Below are 24,294 nucleotides of genomic sequence, written 5' to 3'. Positions count from 1 at the left end.
AAGCAAGTTTCTCCTCAGAACATGAAAAACATTTTTTTTTTATTTCTCTCAGTCTGTCCTCACATGCTGGAAATGGTCCATGTTTCAAAATGATCAGTTTAACTCTTAAAAATCTTTCCATCCAGTACTTTGAGTTTGAAGCCTGGGAAGGTCCAACACCACCTGGAGCTCTGATTCTGGTCCAGTTCATGAAATACAGATAAAATAGGTGGATATTTGTTAAATAATGAAGAACTATTCACCTGGTGATGAAACAGACGTGCTGAAGAGGAATACAAATCCAATTTAAATCCATTTGCAATAGTTATGCATTAAAAAAGGTAACTTTGAACTAGCACTAAAACAAGGGTTCTGAAACTTTTCAGATAACAACAGACCCAGAGACTGATGACCCACTTTTAGCAGGTGGGAGAAAGATAGATAGATAGATAGATAGATAGATAGATAGATAGATAGATAGATAGATAGATAGATAGATAGATAGACAGATAGACAGATAGATAGATAGATAGATAATTGTTGCACATCTTGTAAAGTTTCACAAATAGGGAAATATTTAATCTTTTTAGCACATCAGCAGAAAATCATCTCACATCCCACTCTGGAAACCCCTGCACTAAAATACACAAAAGGTCCACTTTTTAATGCATTTTCATCAACTTAATGCAAATATAAAATAAAGTCCTGGAAGCCAGAAAACTTTTAAAAGCGTTTATTTCAAGCTAAAATAATAATAATGAAACTAAAAGTCATGCAGTTAGTGTTCCATTATTTTATCAGATTTTTCTCCAGTGTACATAAATATATGTCACTGAGGCGTGGCTCCATAAATACACATGAAGAAGAAGAAGCAGAACAAACACGGTCCATTCAGAAAGCTGCAGCAACACAAACAGAATGTCACACGACTGAAGGAGCTGCAGCTCAGAGCCGCTCTCATGGTCCGTGGCCTCCTGCTGCAGCGCTGGGCTTTATCACCAACAACCCATGGAGAGGCTGCTTCTGACCCGAGGACTGGAACGCTGCACAGCTGGTTCTGCTGGCTTTGGGAACCCAGACAAAGAGGAACACAGGAGAACGTCTGCAGGGCTCTTCAGAAACAAGCCAAGGTAAAAACTATCTGAGTCTGGGGGTCCTGAGAGGAACCAGCCCCCCCCCCCCCCACACTGTAGCCAGCCTGTGTGGTTACTGGGTCCCAGTCACCAAAACATGCAGACATCTCACTGATTCTCTGCTGGTGTCCTCGTTTCCCAGTGAAGCAACTAAAGAGTCCCCAGGTTTTAGTCCTGCTGACTTAGTGTGTGGACATTCACCTGCTGCTCCACTTAAAGCCCTGAAGAGCAAGTTTTCATTCTGACTACTGGATCAAATCAAAGGCTTGCTCCATGTGCTTCCTCCATCCAGACCAGGTCAGGTCAAAGGTCAGACTGTCAAACAGGAAGTAAAGGCTTCCACTTCCTTGTATAGGGCGGGGCAAAGCAGGCTCTAGCAGCAGGGCTGGATTTCTGGGTAACTGAGGCCAGAACACGTCTCTACAGTCTGGATACAGCAGAAAGACGTCTGGTTAGATAGCTCAGGGTGTTTGCTCAGATATCAGCACTATGGAGGTCACGAGATCAAGACAGATGAGCTCCTTGTTTTAAATAAACCAAAAACTGAACAATTTGAGAGAAATTTGAACAAGATAGGAAAGAGTTAAACCAGTGTCAGTCAGTAGCTCAGTGTGATAGACTGTAGGCTGGTAATCTAGAAGGTCTGAGTTCAAATTACTATCAGGCTCCTTATTGTTATGAAGAACCTTAGAGTCTGTATTTTGATGAGTCCTGGATTCTGAATGAAAACTTTAAAAGCACCAAGAGAAGAACGCTGAGAGGGGAGTGGACCTGATGGTGCAGTGGAACTGTCTGTGACCAGAAGATACCAGAGGTGGAGGTCCTGGGTTCAACTCCTGCCTTAGCTGTGACCTGGAGAGGTAAGTATGTCTCAGTGTAGGGAGTGGGTGAGGGGGCCGTGTCCCCTCCCCGGCTTCTCAGGAGGTTCATGAAGGGGGTTATGCTCTTTGCAGAGCTGACTTTTTATTGACACCTGAAACTGGATCAACCTGACTGGGAATGTGGAGTTACATCAGGAGAACAAGAGGAGAACCTTTGGATCTGAGGAGGACCTGCTGCTTTACTTCTTCAGCTTCTGGATTTTCTCAATCAAAATACTTTCAAAGCTTGATTCAAATCTCATTTTCTTCCATGGAAACTCTAAAACAGACCATCCACATTGGTTCAACAACAGCATCTGATCTGAGCTTCAGCAACAACTTCCAAAACATCTCAGCATCAACATCTGAGTCCAACATGCTAAATTCAGCTGACCTGCTCAAAGAAGTTCATCAAACCTTCAGAAACTCAACATCACAACTGAACCAGAGTCTCTGAACCCAGTCAAACATCTCCAAGCAGGTCAAAGGAGTTAGCATGTTCTGCTCCACATGCTAGCACCAACATGTTGTGAAAGCTCCTCAGCAAACAGACCAACCACCAAAGCTGAGCTAGAAGAACCTTGGATCTGAATGACCTCTATTAGTGTTCCAATGCAACAAACTGAGATCTGAATCCAACTTCTGAACCAGTCTGACTGAGCCGATCCAGAAGCTGGAGAAGCAAAGCAGCAGCTTCAGGTCTCCTCACATCTAAACCTTCTCCTCTTCTCTCACCATCTGAACTCCACATTCAGTCACATTAACACAGTTACAGGTTTAAAGTCACCGCTTGAGCTCAAAGTTCACTTACCCAAAGGGTTGCTCCATGTGCTTCCTCCATCCAGACCGGGTCAGGTCAAAGGTCAGACTGTCAAACAGGAAGTAAAGGCTTCCACTTCCTTTTGTAGGGCGGGGCAAAGCAGGCTCTAGTAGCAGGGCTGGATTTCTGGGTAACTGAGGCCAGAACACGTCTCTACAGTCTGTCTGTCCATCTGATCCATGAAGAAACTGAAGCTGACATCAGGGGACACCAGAATCACAGCTTTGTCATCAGAACCTTCACAGTGGAGCAGCTCTGCTTCAAAGTTAAACAGGAAATAATTGCATTCACTGGTTTTATCAGACTGTAAAATCTGTAAAACAACAAAATAAAGCTATTATTCAACTTGATTTATTCATTACATTTTGCTTTAATATATTGGGTTAATACTAATTTTACTTTACAGATTTTACCCAGCTTACCCTCTTCCTGGGAGGCTTCTAGTAACTTAAATGTTCTTCTAATTCCTGAATCTTTTTGTTTTCTATCTCCTTTTTATGAGATTAGAATGGAATTATTTTTACCTCATCAATGATTTCCCTCCCTCCCAGAGGATAGATGCTGAGGTCCCTGGTTGATCGTTGTATTCCAAATATGAAGCCCACTCTGCTTTCGGGGGGAGTGTTGGCCTAGTGGTTAGAGCAGCGCGCTTGCGCTCTGAGAAAGATGCAAGTACCCGGTCGATCCCCACTGCCTGCACTCTGGGTCCCTGAGCAAGACCCTTAACCCCTGATTGCTCACCCAAGGGTGATGGGTTAAAAGCAGAGAACAAGTTTTGTTGTAATGTATGTTTCAAAGTATGTTTCAATGACAATAAAGATGATATTACTATTACTTTAAAATATTTGATAAATTCTTCATCCTTAAGCAATGATGTATTAAATCTCCAGGTTTTATTTTGTGTGGTTATTTTTTTATTTATTAAGGTTAAAGAAACTGGAGCATGATCACTGACAGCAATAAGATGTATAACAGCATCTGAAATGTCAGACAGCGGCAAATTTTTAATTAAGACGTAGTCCTAACAAAAGTAGGAATGATGAACATTGCTATCTTCAAATTACCTTTTTTTGGGAGGGGGGGGTGTTGCAGCTCTAGTGGCTTGCTTTTTATTACAGTAGGCTAACAGGAAGGGGGTTGGAAGAGGGGGAGAGACATGCAGCAAAGGACCGCGGGTCGGAGTTGAACCTGGGTCGACCGCATCGAGGACTAAGGCCTCTGTACATGGGTCACGCTACCCGCTGCGCCACCAACGCGCCCGCAAATGACCATTTCTTGTACTTGAGATGCAAACTGATGCTGAGCAGATAGAGACCTTGACAAAATCACCTCTACAAAGTTTCTACTCTCAAACCTTTCAGTGTCAACAAATTTAAATGCTATTTGTCATCTGTAAATAAAATATAGATACACAAGAATCCATACACACACTGTAATAAAGGGAACTGAAAATATACTTTTTTTAAATTAGTGTATTTGTCCTTCATTTGTGCAGGTAAGATACTGCCTTTGAACAGACTCTCTGCCTCCACCTTTTAGATTTTTTTCCTGACAAATGTTTAATTGCAGATCATGACATAGCATGAATTCTTCGAAGAATCTGTAGCAATCTCTAACTCAGTTATTTTTCTATATTGATGTAGTGATACTGTATTGTTTTTACATCTCTTGGTTGAAGCCTTTATTTGTAATGGGTGTTAGCTATTTTTTATTCAATTCAATTTTATCTATTTAGCGCCAGTTCACAACCCGTCATCTCAAGGCACTTTCCAAAGTCAGATTCCATCAGATCCTCCAGGTTGGTGAGAAAGTTTCCTCTCTAAGGAAACCCAGCAGGTTGCATCAAGTCTCTCCAAGCAGCATTCACTCCTCCTGAAAGAGCGTAGAGCCACAGTGGACAGTCGTCTGCATTGTTGATGGCTTTGCAGCAATCCCTCATACTGAGCATGCATGAAGCAACAGTGGAGAGGAAAACTCCCCTTTAACAGGGAGGAGAACCTCCAGCAGAACCAGAACCAGGCTCAGTGTGAACGCTCATCTGCCTCGACCCACTGGGGCTTAGAGAAGACAGAGCAGAGACACAGAAAGCACAGAAGCTCACATTAACAGTAATCTGTTTTACAATACATGGTAATAGCGGGTGATCCGTCTTCCCTAGATGATGTCACAGCTAACAGAACGTCAGACCAGGTGTACCTAGCACAGACATGTATACGTAGACGCCGCGTTGTCTGGTGAGAGACGTGCCAATGGAGCAGCCATCTTAGGTCAGACCAAGCTGCGGTCAGAGAGAATACGCGTCAATTCAGGAAAATGTACTTTATGTTCCCAGACACTCTGAATCCGGTGAATTCTCACCCGATTTCCAGATAAATTAGCTGACTGAAAACGTCACCCTTTTAGGGGCTACATGGGAGCAACTGATTGAATTAAATGATTGGGAACTCTTCGTGTCTCACACGGTTTGTTTTTTGGCGTGGTAAAAGGTGCTAGTCTAGCTTTAGCCTCATAATGGCTCCTTCTCCTATTACTTCAGCTTCTCCATCTCTTTCTAAGTCTCCCCCTATGTCCTGCTCTCTGTGTCAGATGTTTAGTTATTCCTCTGCCTCCTTTAGTGATAATGGTACTTGGAATAAATGTAGTGTTTTTGGAAGCGAGGGTGTCAGAATTGGAGACTGTTGAAAAACCAGCTGATTGCCGCCCCTTTGTCAGCGCAGAGCCACATAGACCTAGCGTTACTTCACGTAGTGGTCCTCCAGAAGCACCACCCCTGAGCAGCCGGATAACCAGGCCGGCTGGGTGACAGTTCGTAGGAAGTATAGCTCTAGATTTCAGCCCCCAGGTCACCACCAGTCCGTCGGCGTTTCTAACAAGTTTACCCCACTCAGCGACACACCCATTAAGAAGCCAACTCTGGTGATTGGCAGCTCCATAGCTAAATCATGCACCGCCACTCTGACTGCTCAGACGCTTTTTTCTCTGCTCCCTGTTTGCTTGCATTTTCCTGCCTTTTACTTTTTATCTCCTTTTTATCTCTTTGCCAAAACCACAGAAAGTTGGATTTAGTTATTTTACTTATTTTCCTATTTATTTTTTATTTTTATTTTGGAAAGATGCCTACCTTCACCACAGTGGACCTTGACACGCTTCTACAGAAGATCGCTGTTATAGAACAGAAGATATGCCGACTTGAACTGAATTATGATGTAAACGGCGTGTATGGAAATGAAACAACCCTGTCTTTGACTCCGAACGGCGACCACCAGCCCAGCAACTCACTGAACAAACAGATCCCTGAGGAAAATGAGAATCCCTGGACCACTCTGGGTGCAAGACCAAAGGATCAAGGAACCCCGCACCTAGACAAAGAAAACTGGCCTATACTACAGAGAACTGTCCCAGGACAAGTGAAACAACAGCAGGCTGTTCTCAAAACAAATGATAGGAGTAAGCCTGCTGGAAATGTACGAAACAGATTTGCTCCACTCCAAGATGTAACCCAGGAGAATCATGACGACTTTCAGAGGTATGTCAACACTAGGCTACCAGAAAAAAGACATGCTACGGGGCCAAGGACCCTGATATTATGCAATGGATCTGTAAGTGGGATTAAACATTTCTGTAACAGGAAAAACACAGAGGTGTTGATGTATAACGATAAGAACTTTGGCCTGGTGTCTGATATATCAGACATCCTTCCAAGGATCCTGAAAGAACGCCCGACCTTGGAAAAACTCATAATACAAGCTGAAGCCCTGGGCGACGTCCTCTGGATAAGAAAATCAGAAGTATTGAAAGAGGATTACATTCGTCTGCTGAACTTAGTTGATGGCCTTAATGTCAAGGTGTTTCTCAGCCGCCCTCAAGCGCCCGTTAATTGTGGAGATGAGATTTTTCCAGAGTTCTGATGCTTAACAAATGGCTGGAAAAAACATGCAAAGAAACAACTTTAACCTTCACAGACAACTTTAATAGCTTTTGGGAGAGGAGACATCTGTTGAACAGAGATGGTTTCTCTCTAAATAGGTCAGGTGCAAAACGGCTGATTTCAAACATCTTCTATTCTGTGAACCATGCACCATCAGCTTTGTTTCAAAACAAAGCTCAACCAGTGCCAAAACAAACGATAAGCCCAGTACAGCCCAAACAAGCCGAGATAAAGATGGTCAGAAAGATGACACAGAAAGAGGCTTCGTCAGAATTACAGGAGGATTCATCCCGGATCTCAAAAGAGGACCAAAAACTTCCATCCCCACAAACACCGATCAAGACTGCACCTCCCTCCCCCTGTTTTCCACAAAGCCCAGAGGTTCCTTTTCTGGATTTTTCTCATAACAGGTGGAGAAAGAACAGACTGCAGGTTCACTATGACATCTATAAAGAGAGACTTTACAGATATAACTTACAACTAAAAAATGCAAGAGAATCTTTCTTCTCAGAGATCATCAAGAAAAACATTAATAATCCTCGTGTCTTATTTGCCACAGTCGACAAGTTAACAAATCCTCCTGTGTCTGTGGCTTCCGAACTCCACTCCACCAGGGCCTGCAATGAATTTGCTAACTTCTTTACTGAGAAAATACTAAAAATTAGAGGATCAGTTTGTCATCCACACCAGCTCTAGAACCAAAGCCGTATTCAGCTGGGACTTATCCTGACAAAATGTCCCAATTCAGCCAGATAAACTACAAAAGCTTAGAGCAGATCATTCACCAGCTAAGTTCCTCCTGCTGCCTTGATGCTCTCCCCACAGCTTTCTTTAGGAAAGTTTTGCCTGTCATAGCGTCTAATTTGACTCGGATAATAAACACGTCCCTTCTGTCAGGTGTTTTCCCCCAGTCCCTAAAAACAGCAATTATCAAACCACTGCTGAAAAAGAACAATTTAGACAAACTTCTACTCCAGAACTACAGGCCCATCTCAAACCTCCCCTTTATCAGTAAGATTATTGAGAAAGCTGTATTTCAACAATTAAACACCTTCTTAACAACGACCAGCCGCTTTGACGTTTTCCAGTCAGGTTTCCGTGCTCACCATAGTACAGAGACCGCCCTTATCAAGGTTTTTAATGACATCCATATAAATACAGACTGTGGAAGAACCACCGTGCTGGTTCTATTGGACCTCAGTGCAGTATTCGATACTGTCGATCACTTCATCCTGTTAGAAAGCCTGGAGAACTGGGTCGGCCTCTCTGGTACAGCTCTCAACTGGTTTAAATCCTACTTAAAGGACAGGAAATCTTTTTATCAGTAGGTAACTTTACATCAGAGATTACAGAAATCACATGCGGGGTTCCACAAGGGTCCATCCTGGGTCCCCTACTTTTCAACATCTACATGCTCCCTCTTGCTCAGATAACAAAAAACAACAACATCAGCTACCATAACTATGCAGACGACACACAGCTCTACATCACCATGTCACCAGGTGACTATGAACCAGTTCAGGCACTGAGCAAATGCCTAGAAGAAATCAATGACTGGATGTGCCAACATCTTCTTCAGTTGAATAAAAACAAAACTGAAGTAATAACAACTGAGTAGTGATGGACTCAGACCTGAACCTCCAAAAGCATCTAAAGACAATTATAAGGTTGGCTTTCTATCACCTGAAGAACATTTCCAGGATTAAAGGACTAATGTCTCGGCAGGATCTGGAAAAACTAATCTATGCGTTTATTTTTAGTCAAATTGATTACTGCAATGGTGGTTTCACAGGTCTGCCTAAAAAGTGGATCAGACAGCTGCAGTTGATCCAAAACGCTGCTGCCCGTGTCCTCACTAAGAGTAAGAAAGTAGAGCACATAACCCCAGTTATGTGCTCTACTTACACTGGCTCCTTTGATCTCAGACAATAGAATTTAAAATACTTCTGTTAGTTTATAAATCCCTGAATGGCCTAGCACCTAAATACATCACAGACTTGTTATCAGTGTATCAACCATCCAGACCACTCAGGTCTTCTGGCTCCAGCCTGCTCTGCAGAACCAAAACCAGAACCAAACACGGAGAAGCAGCATGCTCCTATGCTCCACTTATCTGGAACAAACTTCCAGAAAACTGTAAAAGTACAGAAAGCCTGAGTTCCTTTAAATCAAGATTAAAAACACATTTGTTTAGGATTGCCTTCAACTGTTCTAATTAACTGAAACACCACTAGTTTGTGTGTTTTTTACATTCTATTTTCTATCTACATTTTATTCCTACTTGCTTTTATTCTGTTTTATTTTTGCTATATTTTAATCATGTAAAGCACTTTGCATTGTCTTTGTACTGAGTTGTGCTATATAAATAAATTTGCCTTGCCTTGCCTTTCCTTGCCATAGTCAGAAACATGACACTAGAGACACCAGGGACCATAGTCAAATGCCTGCCAGGGGCCAGAACGGGCGACATAGAATCTTACCTAAAACTGCTGGCTAAGGATAAGCGTAAATACAGTAAGATTGTTATTCACGTTGGCGGTAATGACACCCGGTCACGCCGATCGGAGGTCACTAAAGTTGGTGTTGCTTCGGTGTGTAAGTTTGCTAAAACAATGTCGGACTCTGTAATTTTCTCTGGTCCCCTGCCTGATTTGACCAGTGATGACATGTTTAGCCGCATGTCATCATTCAACCGCTGGTTGTCTAAGTGGTGTCCAGAAAACGACGTGGGCTACATTGATAACTGGAGAACTTTCTGGGGAAAACCTGGTCTGATCCGGAGAGACGGCATCCATCCCACTTTGGATGGTGCAGCTCTTCTTTCTAGGAATCTGGCCGGATTTATTGGTTCTCCTAAATGCTGACAAATCAGGGTCCAGACCAGGAAGCAGAGCCGTAGTTTAACACACCTCTCTGCAGCTTCTGTACTTTTACCTACCCATTATCCTATTGAGACAGTGTCTTTCCCACGGCCAAAACTGAATAGATCAAAAACTGATTTAAAAGGAATAAACCATAAAAATCAAATAAACTACAGATTGATTTATTTTGGAAATATTCCGGAGGTGAAAAAATTTAACTCTGGAAACCTGTTTAATATGGGATTTAAATGACATGTCTTGGAAAATTTTTGGTTAAAAATGTGAGTTGTGCAATATTTGTTGGAATGGTGTAATTTTTATCATATAAAAAACACAAGGGAATATCATATTCAATATAAGCCCAAAAAATAGGCAGCACATAGACTGATAGGATAGACTGATGTCAACATAATCAGCATCTGCCTTCAAAAACCTCTATCAGTTGATCACTAATATGCTAAAGGAATTAAAATAAAGATTTTAACACTTTAAATACAGAAGACATTTATTCAAATTATATATTCACAGGATGTTTTGTTCAAATATAACATTTTAATGCTTCCAAAAAATAAAATGTGAGAAGACTGAAAGAAATTCCAGTGAACCCTATTTGGTCCATTACTCAAATTAAAGACCTTTAATTTGTTAAATTTTACCACAACAAACTTCTTATACGTATTGGCAAAAAAAACAAAATAACATTTATGAATATCTGCTTTAGGCTTCGTTACACAGTCAAGCCATTCATCAATGACATCAATAACCTCTTGACAATTAGTGAGAAGGATGAGCCTGTCTCTCCCCATACAGTTTATTCTTGGAGGCATGGATGACAAACAAACTCTAAGATCATCTTCCACTTGTAAACCAGCTCTGCATTTGTTCGTCACTACAGTCAGAGCTGAAAATGTTGATTCACAGAGGTAAGTGGTCAGAAACTGCAGCAATATTTTCATGGCCTCAGCAGCCAGTTCAGGTTACTCATGTGAGAGGGAGGCCCAAAAGTTTGCATGATTTTCCTGTTGGAATCTGGCCTTCAATGTTCTGTCACAAGATAACTCCAAGAGCTGTTCTTCTGTTTTACCTGTTAATCCATGTCTTGTTGCAGCAGGTGAAAATGGATCAGCACCCAGTCCCAGGCATCAGTGTTCACATAAGAGAAATATGAGCTGAAATTCTCACACAGTGATGTTAGGTGTCAAGTCACAACATCCCTCACAATAGCAACAGACAGCTTCTCATTGTTTAAAAAGTCAGTCAGTTGGGGAAACATGTTTATGATTACCTTTGACTGTTCTAGTTAAACTGTTAACTGAAACATCATTTGTTTAAATTTGTAGTCCAATTGGTTAGAAAATCATTAATATTTGCTCTTAGTTTCCATTTTCCTGTTTTATTTTGTTTCAACATCCCTATATTTTAATCCAATTGTTTGTATCTGTTTTTATTTTCCCACGTTTAAGTCATGTAAAGCACTTGTGTTGTCCTTATACTGAAATGTGCTATACAAGAAATGTCTTACATTGTATGGTTTTTCATGTGTCTGTTTAAATGTCCTTTTTGGCTAAATCTTTTTCCACATAAATTACAACAGAAAGGCTTTTGTACTGTATGGACTCTCATGTGTGTGTTTAAAGCTGATTTGTGACTAAATCTTTGCTCACATTGGTCACAACAGAAAGGCTTCTGTCTTGTATGGATTTTCATGTGTCTGTTTAAATGTGATTTGTGACTAAATCTTTTGCCACATAAATTACAACAGAAAGGCTTTTGTCCTGTATGGACTCTCATGTGTGTGTTTAAAGCTGATTTGTGACTAAATCTTTGCTCACATTGGTCACAACAGAAAGGCTTCTGTCCCGTGTGGCTTTTCATGTGTCTGTTTAAATGTGATTTGTGACAAAATCTTTTTTCACATAGACCACAACAGAAAGGCTTCTGTCCTGTATGGATTCTCATGTGTATGTTTAAATATTCTTTTTGGCTAAATCTTTTTCCACACAGTTCACAATAGAAAGGCTTCTCTCCTGTATGGATCCTCACGTGTCTGTTTAAAGTTGATTTGTGACTAAATTTTTGTTCACATAGATCACAACAAAAAGGCTTCTCTCCTGTATGGATTCTCATGTGTGTTTTTAAATATTGTTTTTGACTAAAGCTTTGTCCACATAGATCACAACAGAAAGGCTTCTCTCCTGTATGGATTCTCATGTGTGCGTTTAAAGAGGATTTTTTAATAAATGTTTTGCCACAGTCTTTGCAGCTAAGCTTCTCTCCTGTTTGGCCTTTCCTACATGACTCCACATTTTTCTTCTTTGTAGAACATTTCTTATATCCAGAGTTTGACATGTATTTCAGCTCAGAGAGAGGGTGCTCTACATCACTGTCCTCTTCCTCCATTTCAGCGTTATCAGTCTCTGAAGAAATGGAAGCATCTCCATGATCTTGTATCATGATGGATTCTTTTCCATCATTCTCTTCTGGAAGCTCTCTGCCTTTAATCTGGTCTGGATAAAGCTGTGAGAGCAGCAGAGATTGTTCATCATCCAGACTCTTTATGGGAGGAGCAGAGACTGGAAACCTGATGGCAATAATCACCTCCTTCCCATTGAGCTGCTCTCCTGGCAGACTGATGTAGACTCCCTTCCGTTCCTCCTTGATGTGGGGGGGCTTTGGATCATGCAAGTCGGCACGAGGTCTGCGATCTAAAGAAGCTTCTTCTTTAACAATCAGCTTCTGCTTAACATCTGCAGGAAACATGGAAACACATTATGCACAGTAGATAGTATTTGGATCTCATTATGAACTGAGGCACACTTTAATAATATTTTAGGAAATCTTGTAGGAGTTAATTGTTTGACAGAACATGCAGTACAGTAAAACACAGAATAAAATGACATGACTGTAATAACCCCTGCAAAACTCAGTTTTCTGCAGAGCTACCTTGTTTACCATGAAGTGCTGATGACACAATATTGTCCTTTTCAGCCATGCTTTTAAAACAAAATGTTAGGCTTTGTCCAATGTGCCTAATATGTCTATATCCACACATACGGCGCACCAGATTTTAAGGCGCATTAAATATTCTACCCAAGTATGTAATATCACTCTGTCCCTTTACTTCCACAGCTCTCTATCTGTCTCTGTTGGAGGATAGTCGTTGGACTACACTGCCCTGTTTCTTACATAAGGTCAAAATAAAGTTAACTTTAATATTGAATTAACTTATTAGGTTTATTGTTGCTAGTGCGTACTATGGGTGTGGGCTGCCTTACATGAATGCACATCTAGTTTAGACATTCAAGCCAGGCAGTCTTGTAGACAGCTTAGGGGCTCGATCAGGTACCGTAATTCTCCAATTATCCATTGAGTGGAGCAGCTTCGTTGCTAACCAAAGTCGTACTTACACATTTTAACAGATTTTTTAACAAATTGTACCAAATAAAATCAGTCAGTAAGGCAACTTTAATCACGTATAAGGCACACTGGTTTATAAGACACATCATGAAATTTTGACAATTTAAGGACTTTAAGTGTCCTTTATAGTCCGAAAAATATGGTAATAAATCAAGTTCAAGTAGGCGGTTTATTTAAATGTAGATGTTTTGACTATTCTGCCACAACATTATAACTATGGTGTTTTGATATAATTTTCAGACTAATTCCTTCCAAAAACTCACCAAATGATTTGAAAATGTTAACCCACCCAGAGATATTTTTCCAGCCAAACGCGTTCAAAATAAGCCAGATAACACATTTTTTGCAGCACTGTAGGAGTGGTCACAGAGTCACTCTTCAGCCTGAAGCAAATAAAATGTTTGCTCAATAAGTGTGCACCCTAGAAAAAAAAAAAAGAAAGTTAGTTAGTTTGTTCCTGCAGCCTGGTTTGAGCACATTCCGCGAGCCACAGGGACTATCCGCAAAAGTTTTATCAATCGTCAAAGGGTACCAATCGCCTGCATTTTTTGTGAGAAATTCCTACATTTTTCACACTTTCTGCTAGTGACATGAAGCATGGGGAAAGTGCGCTCAACTATAAGGTTTAACATGTCCATGCGCAATCTGCAAGATGTGCACTACAATCAAGTGTACAGCTTCCTTTAATGTTTCTCCTAAACTAAGTCGTCGTTCCTTTACTTTCAGCTCAGAATCACCTGGGTCCACACGCAGGTAAAATCACATCTCTACCAGGTGAGAGAACACTCAAAAGATATTTTACCTGCTTTGGTAAACATAAAAAAGGACCAGTTTTTGAGGATGGCTGCACAAAAAACTTCAACAGAGTCAAGAGCACTGAGCGCCTTCTGGCCGTGGAAATGTCGGCAGAGTCTGTTCTGATGGAGGAAACATGTGGTGGTGCATTAAAGAGAAATGCTTAAATGACCAAGAATTATCCCCGACAGATTTTGTATCCCTTGTGTCAGGAGCAAAGGGATGCAATTGGATAAATATGTCCTTTGTTGTTGTTTTTTTGTTACAAGCCGCTTTGTTGTTTTCCAGTCTGGCTTCCGTGCTCACCACAGTACAGAGACCACCCTTATCAAGGTGTTTAATGACATCCATATAAATACAGACTGTGGAAGAACCACAGTGCTGGTTCTGTGGACCGCAGCATTTATACTGTTGATCACTCCATCCTGTTAGAATGCCTGGAAAACTGGGTTGGTCTTTCTGGTACAGCTCTCACCTGATTTAAATCCTACCTAAAGGACTTTTATTGTCAGTAGGTAACTTTACATCCCAGATGACAAAAATCACATGTGGGGTTCCCCAAGGGTCCATCCTGGGTCCCCTCCTATTCAATATCTACATGTTCCCTCTAGCTCAGATCATAAAACAACATCAGTTACCATAACTATGCAGACGACACACAGCTCTACATCACCATGTCACCAGGTGACTATGAACCAGTTCAAGCACTGAGGAAATGGAAAAAAAATCAATGCATGGATGTGCCAAAATGTTCTTCAATTGAATAAAAACAAAACTGAAGTAATAATCTTTGGACCAATAGAGGAGAGAACAGAAGTTAGCACACAACTTCAGCTGCTTCAGCTAGGAACCACTGATCAGGTTCGAAATATGGGTGTAGTGATGGACTCAGACCTGAACCTCCAAAAGCATCTAAAGACAATTACAAGGTCGGCTTTCTATAACCTGAAGAACATTTCAAGGATTAATGGACTGATGTCTCAGCAGGATCTGGAAAAACTAATCCATGTGTTCATCTTTAGTCGAATTGATTACTGCAACGGTGTTTTCACAGGTCTGCCTAAAAAGTGGATCAGACAGCTGCAGCTGATCCAGAACGCTGCTGCCAGCCTCCTCACTAAGAATAATAAAGTAGAGAACATGGACCCGGTTCTAAAGTCCCTACACTGGTGACCTGTATCTCAGAATTGACTTTAAAATCCTTCTGTTAGTCTATAAATCCCTCAACGGCTTAGCACCTAAATACATCACAGACTTGTTATCAGTGCATCAACCATCCAGACCACTCAGGTCTTCTGGCTCCAGCCTACTCTGCAGAACCAAACACGGAGAAGCAGCATTTAGTTCCTATGCACCACTTATCTGGAGCAAACATCCAGAAAACTACAAAACTGCCAAAAGCCTGAGTTCCGTTTAAATCGAGATTAAAAAAAAACATTTGTTTAGGATTGCCTTCAACTGTTCTAGTCAACTTTGTAGTCCAACTGTTTTTAATGTTTGCTTTCAGTTTCTATTCTCCCATGTTCTATTTTTTGTTTCTACATTTTATTCCTAGTTGCTTTTATTCTGTTTTATTTTCCTATATTTTAATCATGTAAAGCAGTATTGTCCGTGTACTGAAATGTGCTATACAAATAAATTTGCCTTGCAACAAAAAAGGGACACTTTATTTAATGTGGTGGTACCTGATTACTTCAATATACCAAGAATGTTTACCTGATACTAGGATGACGATTATATGTTTTAACTATATTGTTATAAGGATTAACGCTCGATACACGTTCTCAACAAATTAAAGGGTCTATGGTCAATTTCAGATGTCCTACAAAAATAGCATTTACTTTCATTGTCACACATCACCAATATCCTTTATTGGACTATAATATATAATATATATATTATATTTTATATATATATATATATATATATATATATATATATATATATATATATATATTATATTTTATATTATATATATAATATTTTATATTATATATATTTTATATTATATATATTTTATATTATATATATATATATATATATATATATATATATATATATATATATATATCTATATATATATATATCTATATATATATATATATCTATATATATATAGACCACTATGAATGTAAATAAGACACCATATGCCCACTCCCATTTCCTTTTTTGTATTTTTTTGGTATTCTTTTTCGATCCATTGTATATATGAAGATTCAGTGTATATAACGAAAGTTACGACTGTAACTACGGTTCTATGAATCCCGGATGACCGCCAGAGGCGGTGCTTAAAGCACTGAATGATCACTCTTGCGCATGCACAGGTCGAGAATTTTATACCAACATGGTCACGTGTGACCCCCGGTGACACCGGTAAGCCCATATAATCACGTGACAATGACAGCTCAGTCCCTTAATCTTCTCGCGAACAACACGATGATTCCGAGGGACCGAGCGCTCTGGCGGTCATCCGGGATTCATAGAACCGTAGTTACAGTCGTAACTTTCGTTCTATTTCATCCCTACTGACCGCCAGAGGCGGTGCTTAAAGCACTGGATGACGATTACCAACAGAGTCCTGAGGAATCACACAGAAATAAACAACCCTGAAAGCACGCCCACCACACTGGGATGAAGATGCGTGCTGGGATAGGATCCCCACCAAAGGGTGAAAGTCGGCCAAGTTAACCCTGTAAAACCTTGCAAAGGTATTCGGGGATTACCAAGAGGCTGCTGGACATATAGCCTCCAGAGTGACCCCCGCCATAGTGGCCATGCCACACTAATGCTTCTGGTGGAATGGCACCGTACACCAGCAGGGGGTTGGCGAACCTGTAAAACGTACGCTTGTTCCACCACGTCCACAATCCGACGTGCAAGACGATGTTTAGAAGGAGCCTGCCCTTCGCAGGGCCCTGAGTAGCAAACAACAGATTATCAGACTGCCGCAGAGAAGCTGTGAGTCTGACATATGCCTTCAGTGCCCGAACAGGGCAAAAAGGCTAGGCCCATCTGTATAAAGGCAAGCAAGCTGGAGGGGCACAGTGTGGCCTGCCAATGAGGCCACAGTAGGAAGAAACCCAACATCAGGCCAGAGAATAACATCAGCTGGATTCCCATGGCAACAGGGCTTGTGAACAGACAACACATGTAGCTTCCTGACCCGCTTCGCCGAAGCCCAGGCAAGGAGAAAGTCTTTTGACAGACACTCAAGGCTTGCATCTGCCAACTGTTCAAACGGAGGAGATTGCAGGGCAGCGAGGACGAGAGAGAGAGGTCTCACACAGGCACAACAGGGCATGTGGGAGGTTGCAAACATCGGGCACCTCTCAGACACACAAGGCATCCTTGTTACGGCCTATCGTTTCTCCACTCGCCACCGAATGCCAGCAACATAAACTTCCAGAGTGGATGGAGACCAACCTTGAGAAAGCAGCGCTTGAAGGAAGGTTAAAATAAGAGAAACAGGACAGTGTACAGGGTCCTCATGTCTTGCATGACACCAGCTGCTAAACTTTCCACATATGGGTATAAACCAGTCGTGTGGAAGGGGCCCAGGCATTAGTCATCATATGTCCGATGTTTCCGTCATACTCTGAAGGAAACGCCGGCCCGGTAGCGGCCAGGCCCAGAGTTGGAGGCGACTGGGATTGGGATGCAGGATCTGACCCCCCAGCTGTGACAGAAGGTCCGTCCTGTGGGGAAGAGGCATTGGAGAGCTGCAACAGAGCCTCTGCAGCAAAGGAAACCCGATTCTCCCTGGCCACCAGGTGGCCACTAGAAGGACCCAATGCCCCTCCTGAAGGACCCTCGGGGGTGTTGGGCCTATCATGGGAAGCGGCGGAAAAGTGCAGAACAGCACTTTCGGCCAGTCATGTGCCAGTGCGTCTTGACCCAGGGGACTGGCATTGTCTGCCAGGGAGAACTAAAGTGGGCAATGTGTTGTCTCTTCGGACGAAGTAGATCTACAGCTGCTTTTCCGTACTACTCCGAAATGACCCCCACTACCTCCAGGTGGAGTCTCCACTCCCCCGGTGGCGGGCGTCCCAGAGACAGAATATCGTCCGAAACATCTGCACCCCTGGAATGTAGGCAGCTCTCAGGCTGGCGAGAACAGGGGCTGCCCAGGTCAAGAGCCTCTGGGTCAGCCACAGCAATGTTAACAAGCGTGTCCCCAATTGATGGTTGATATGAAAAACCACTTAAGTATTGTCTGACTGCACCAAGACATGCTGTCCGCACAGGTCTGGGAGGAAGTGCTGCAACGCCCGCTGCACAGACTCTGACTCCAAGGCGTGGATGTGCTGCAGTTTTCCTCCGCTGAGACCGTGACCCCGGGCGATCTGTCGCTGCCACGCCCCATACCGTGGCGGACTCGCCAGTAGAGACAACCTGTTGTCGAGACGGCAGCGAACCAAGTGGAACCCTTTGTCATTAATACTGCATTTTGCCACTGAGCCAGTGATGCGAGGCAGTGAGAGGACACCCACAGTGTCGTGCGATGGCACCGCGTACGAGAAGGGTCCAGCCTCAGGCTGTGAACCGCATCCGCAGTGGTCGCAGAGACAACCGTCCCAGGGGTATTACTGTAGTGGCAGGAGCCAGCTTGCCCAACAGATGAAGATAAGCAATAAAGGGGGTGCACGGCCGGACAGAAAGTCGGCAGCATATGCAGAATGCCCTCGACACGCTGAGGAGATGGGCGAACGGTCACAGTGAGGGAGTCCATTGTGATTCCAAGAACGTGACATCTTGAGATGGAACTAAGTTACTCTCCTGCCAGATCACACGTAGACCCAATAGGTCTACATGGACGAGTAATGTGCTCGTGTCTGCAGTGGCTTGGGCCTCTGTGGGCGCACAGATGAGCCAATTGTCCAAGTAGGGCAGGATCTTTAACCCCTTGGCCTGCAGAGGACACAGTGTTGCAGCAATGCACCAAGCAACATACGTAGGGACAGAGAGACCGAATGGGAGAACCCTGGACGAAAGGCTTGCCCTGAAATGCAAAGCGGAGAAAACAGCCAATGACATGGTGCGATTGGGACATGAAGTATGCGTGCCTCATGTCAACCAGGGTGAACCAGTTGCCTGGAGAAGATTGTCTGAAGCACATCCCCTCCCAACGTGTGGAAGGGGGTGGTCTCGAAAGAACATCCAGACCTCTCAGGTCCAAATTTGGGTCGAGTCCGCAGCCGTTTTTTGGGACCAATAAAAATACTTAAGTATAAAGCTCCCTGGGTCCCGCAGGGGGTCAACAGGCAATATACCACCCTTGGCCAGCAAGGCATCCATCTCGTGGCTCAGAGTCTGAGCCTTTACCTGGTCGCGAATTCCCGTCATCCTGACTCGACCAGGAAAAGGAGGGCGGTGGCGGAACTGTAGCACGTAACCCTGGGTAAGTGTAGACACCACCCATGGATCAGAAACGAGAGCGGTCCAGCAGCCAAGCTAGTCCTGGGTAAAGTGCTCAGTGCATCACCGAGCTGGCGGTGGGCCAGCTCGGTGATGCACTGGCCATAAGCAGGCCGTGGTTGCCCCACAGAAGGTGTAGTTGGGGCGGGAAAGGTGTGTTAAAGTGAACCAGAGGCACTCCCAGCAGGACGCCAATTGCCTACGATGCAGGCCGGCCAGCTGCTGCCTTGTACGCAAAGCCTGGGTTGACCGCTGCAAGCGCAGCAGAGCCAAATAACTCCCCAGAATCACTGGAAGACTCATCAGGGTCTCTCTACAGGCTTCGGTTAGAGGAGACTGAGCCAATCAAATTGGCGGCATGCTACAACAACGGTAGACAGGACACGGCCAACTTACCTTGACAAGAGAGAAAAAGCATGTAAAGGTGTGTCAATCGCGGAGCCTCCAGAGAGGCTGGGAGACCAGTAATAAATGCGACAATGAGTTACCAAGTCGCCCCAAGAGACCCCGAGTCATAGACTCTACAGAGTAGATCGGCAGTCACACGGCACTGAGGACTACAGGCATTAGCTCTCAAAGCCTGCTCCGGCACCACACTGAGGGATGCTCTGGCATGTTCGAAGGAAGGCATATGGCCCAAGCCAAGCTTGAGCACGTCTTGGATGGCCGCCAGGGCCCTGCCATCAGAGGTCAGCAACAAAAAAGGCCTGGGTGTCTGCCCAACAGGCATGAACCACCTACACATATTCAGCAATGGGGAAACAAAGGACGACCTAGTAGTAGGACGTCGAAAGAAGCACCAGAAGCCGCAGATTGGTTCGGTTGAGCATCCAGCTACAACCGGGCAAGAGCAGTTCTCAAAGCGCCCACTATCAAACCGTCCTCTTCCGACAGAGCCGGAAGAGATACGTAAACTGGCTGCAGACAGATGCGAGCCATAGTCAACTGATGTTGAAAAACAGTACCAGATGCCAGGAATATAGCATTGCATCTCCAGTCAAGGCTTCTCTATGGCGATCTGGTCCCAGACAAGAGGGACACAGATCATACCCACCCTTCGACTGGAGAGGGGCCAAACACGCTCTGCAGTAGGGCTCGTCCAGCATCTTATGCTCATAGGACTAGGTCAGGTCGAGCTGAAATCGCCACCCCTGACACTTAAGCCGACGAACGAACAGGCCAGGAAACCCGGTTGAGCAGAAAACGCCACCTTGGGTTCCTCAGCAGCGTAAAAGGCTGCAAGGAGCACTACGATCACCGTAGCTACAGAAGTACCAACCACCAAGGTTGCAACATTTATTGAGGCAAGCCGAACACGCTGCCCAATGAATGATAAAGCAAGCTCGAAAACGGCTGCTGTGAAGTAAAACATAGGCAAGCCGGACACGCTGCCCAATGAATGATAAAGCAAGCTCGAAAACGGCTGCTGTGTAGTAAAACATAGGCAAGCCGGACACGCTGCCCAGTGAATGATAAAGCAAGCTCGAAAACGGCTGCTGTGTAGTAAAACATAGGCAAGCTGAACACGCTGCCCAGTGAATGATAAAGCAAGCTCGAACACGGCTGCTTTGTAATGAAACATAGGCAAGCTGAACACGCTGCCCAGTGAATGATAAAGCAAGCTCGAACACGGCTGCTTAGTAATAAAACATAGGCAAGCCGAACACGCTGCCCAATGAATGATAAAGCAAGCCCGAACACGGCTGCTTAGTAATAATAATATAGGCAAACCGAACACGGCTGCACCATGAATGATAAAGCAAGCCCGAAAACGGCTGCTTAGTAATAATATAGGCATGCCGAACACGGCTGCACAGTAAATGAAAAGCAAGCCCGAAAACGGCTGCTTAGTAATAAAATATAGGCAAACCGAACACGGCTGCACCATGAATGATAAAGCAAGCCCGAAAACGGCTGCTTAGTAATAATATAGGCATGCCGAACACGGCTGCACAGTAAATGATAAAGCAAGCCCGAAAACGGCTGCTTAGTAATAATAATATCGGTAGCCTAACACGGCTGCACAGTAAATGAAAAGCAAGCCCGAACACGGCTGCTACGTAATAAAATATAGGCTGCAATAATCCAATATAGGCAGCTGATGCACCGGCAATTAATTATAAGCAGCCGAACGCGGCTGCTATTTAATATTATCGGCAGCGCGGCTGCTATTTAACATTATAAGCAGCCGAACGCGGCTGCAATTTAACATTACAAGCTGGTCGAAATCGGCTAACGTCTTACCACCTGCAACGGGGAAATCGGCGCGGGGAGCGAACGCGTCCCCGCTCCCGCCGATGAAAGGGAAACAACTTACCAAAGGAACAGCAAAGTTGTAACAAGGGGAGCTTGCGCAGCCTCTGGAGGGCGAGATAATTCTCGCAGCCCCGACCGTAGTCTCGAGGCTACCAGCGACAAGCAATCAGTGACTTACCACCTGTACAACCTGCATGCGAGAAGATGATAAGGGACTGAGCTGTCATTGTCACGTGATTATATGGGCTTACCGGTGTCACCGGGGGTCACACGTGACCATGTTGGTATAAAATTCTCGACCTGTGCATGTGCAAGAGTGATCATTCAGTGCTTTAAGCACCGCCTCTGGCGGTCAGTAGGGATGAAATAGAACTGAATGCACCTTCCCTACTCTGCACTTTCTTGTATGAGCCGATGTGACGAGTGAATTTCTCCATTGTGAGATCAATAAAGACTATTTTATCTCTTATCTTAAATAAAGGAATACTTATAAATTGCTGTATAGTCTAAATTATGTCAGGATTGGTCCTCCATAAAACAACAGCCAGAAGAAAACACGCAACCATCTTTCTAGACAAGAGAAACCAAAAATCGTTTTTTGGAAGAACTTTCCCAGGCAGACAGACAAGAAGAACTTTATGCTGAATGTTGCTACATTGTACCCTAGGATTACCACTTCATGTGTCACATGCTAAGCTAGTATTAGCACTTCCTGTGCCACATGCTAAGCTAGCTAGCTTATCATGTGCTGCAGGCTTGGCCAATTTTCTTGGGGAAACCGAGATAACTGATGAAGAGGAAGAATCCATCAGCTGCTGAAAACAGCTCCTAAACTTTAGCTCCATCCACACAGTTAGCATGAAGAAGGAAATCTCCAAACCTAATCGGTGCAGCAGAACTCTGGGCTGGAAAACATCCCCCATCATCGGTGTCTCCTCTGCTGGGTCCTGCCACTGTTTGAGCTCCTGCTTCCCTCCAGTTTCTCCGCTGTGCCTCCAGCTGCTGGACTTCTTTCCAGACTTCATCACCTGCAGCAGCTGCTGCTCTCTTTCAGCGTCACCAAGACTCCCGCTTCTGGCCTCACAGCAACACAAGGACAAAGAACCCGGCAGCACGTGGCTGTGCTGCCTGGAAGAGGAAAAGGACCAACGGAACCGGAAATGATTTCTTCTTCTTTTTGTTTAATGGCAGATTGCAACCTTGACTTTTGGGTGCATACCGCCACCTACCATACTGGAGTATGTAGCATGAGCCGTATCAATGTGATGATTACTATTAGTATAGTATTACTATACTATTATATATATATATATATATATATATATATATATATTACTATACTATAATATATATATATATATATATATATATATATATATATATATATATATATATATATATATATATATATATATACCAACAAACTTTTACATTTTATAGTATAATCCTCTGTTCTTAAGATATTTAATAACAGCTTTCTGTATTTCCTTTATCCCCTCTCTTGTTGTTCCTATTAATCCTTTCAAATTCTATTCCCTTGCTATTTGTCTTGTCTTTTGTTTTAATCTTATCCTTTCTTCATCATATTTCCTACAATATAATAAAATATGTTCTACATTTTCTGTTACTTTACATTCTATACATTCATCTGTTTCACTTTTCTTTAATAAAAAATAATGTTTTGTTTAACCCAGTATGATCAAATCTTAGTCTTGTCAAAATAGTCTCCTCTCTTCTATTCTTTCTTATCACACTTTTGGCATTAATAGATTTCTGTACGCTATAATAATTTCTTCCACTTTTATCAATGTTCCATCTATGTTAGCTTCTCTTTTCCCATATGTTTCTAATATTATTTGTTCTAATGGAATTTTTTAGCTATTTGGTCTGCTCTTTCATTTTTCCATTTAATCCTACATGAGCTGGAACCCAACAAAAGTTTACATTTGTATAAAGTTTTTGTATTTTGTATGAATAAACTTTTATGAATTTCTAATAATAAAACTTCTCTTTCTGATTTTATGTTTTGGATACTGAAAAGGGCTGCCAAAGAATCGACACAACAAACCACTCTATCCGGTTTTACTTCCTCTATCCATTGTAGTCCTATAATTATCACCATAATTTCTGCTGTGTACACTGACATCTTATCAGGTAATCTCCTCCCAATGTTTACCTTCATTGTTGGAATGATATTCCTATATCTACTTATATATATATATATATATATATATATATATATATATATATATATATATATATATATATATATATATATATATATAGCTATAATATTTGGTTCTTATAATGATTTGCCAACTGACCCTTCCTGCTCGCTTCCCACTGTTTATTTAATTCCATTATATTAAAATACATTTTTTGGAAATAACCAAAAAGGGACATTACTAATAGGTCTAGGTCAGATAAACCATGTATTTTCTATTTTCTATTCTCCCGATTTAGCATTTGTTTTCCATCCAAAACAATTACCTTTCAAAGAGTCATATTCCCAACACTCCTGTATAACAATCTTTGTTGGGTTATTATTCCCCACAATCACATAAACGCCACCAGTACGTGAGCTTGAGTTTATCTCTAAAGGCACTTTAACCTGCATTGCTTTAGTTCAGGGGTGTCAAACATACGGCCCGCGGGCCGGTTCCGGCAATAAGAATTGTTGTCTTAATGCCAAAAAGAGCTCATTAGATTTCTTTCACAAGTGGGGCAGTACTGCTTTTGCCATAGTGCTCCGGTTGATTTATGAACATGAATAGTTTTATTATGATTCATGCGGGGAATATCTCAAATGATATGGACACTACAATGGGAA

At 42.7% G+C, this 24,294-nt stretch overlaps 1 long non-coding RNA gene across 1 annotated transcript; it reads right to left on the bottom strand.

Moving 5' to 3' along the window:
• Nucleotides 1–11,757: 11,757 nt before the first annotated feature.
• Nucleotides 11,758–22,399, bottom strand: LOC118559158. Its single transcript, XR_004928700.1, has 3 exons — nt 22,345–22,399; nt 12,180–12,328; nt 11,758–12,098 (listed from the first exon to the last, which is right to left on the bottom strand). It is a non-coding gene; the product is annotated as an uncharacterized LOC118559158 (long non-coding RNA).
• Between the last annotated feature and the right edge of the window lie 1,895 nt (nt 22,400–24,294).

Source organism: Fundulus heteroclitus, unplaced genomic scaffold, assembly GCF_011125445.2.
Source record: "Fundulus heteroclitus isolate FHET01 unplaced genomic scaffold, MU-UCD_Fhet_4.1 scaffold_244, whole genome shotgun sequence".
Classification (NCBI taxonomy): domain Eukaryota; kingdom Metazoa; phylum Chordata; class Actinopteri; order Cyprinodontiformes; family Fundulidae; genus Fundulus; species Fundulus heteroclitus.
The sequence above is the reverse complement of the archived record's forward strand: the minus strand, read 5'-3'. Positions and strand labels throughout refer to the sequence as shown.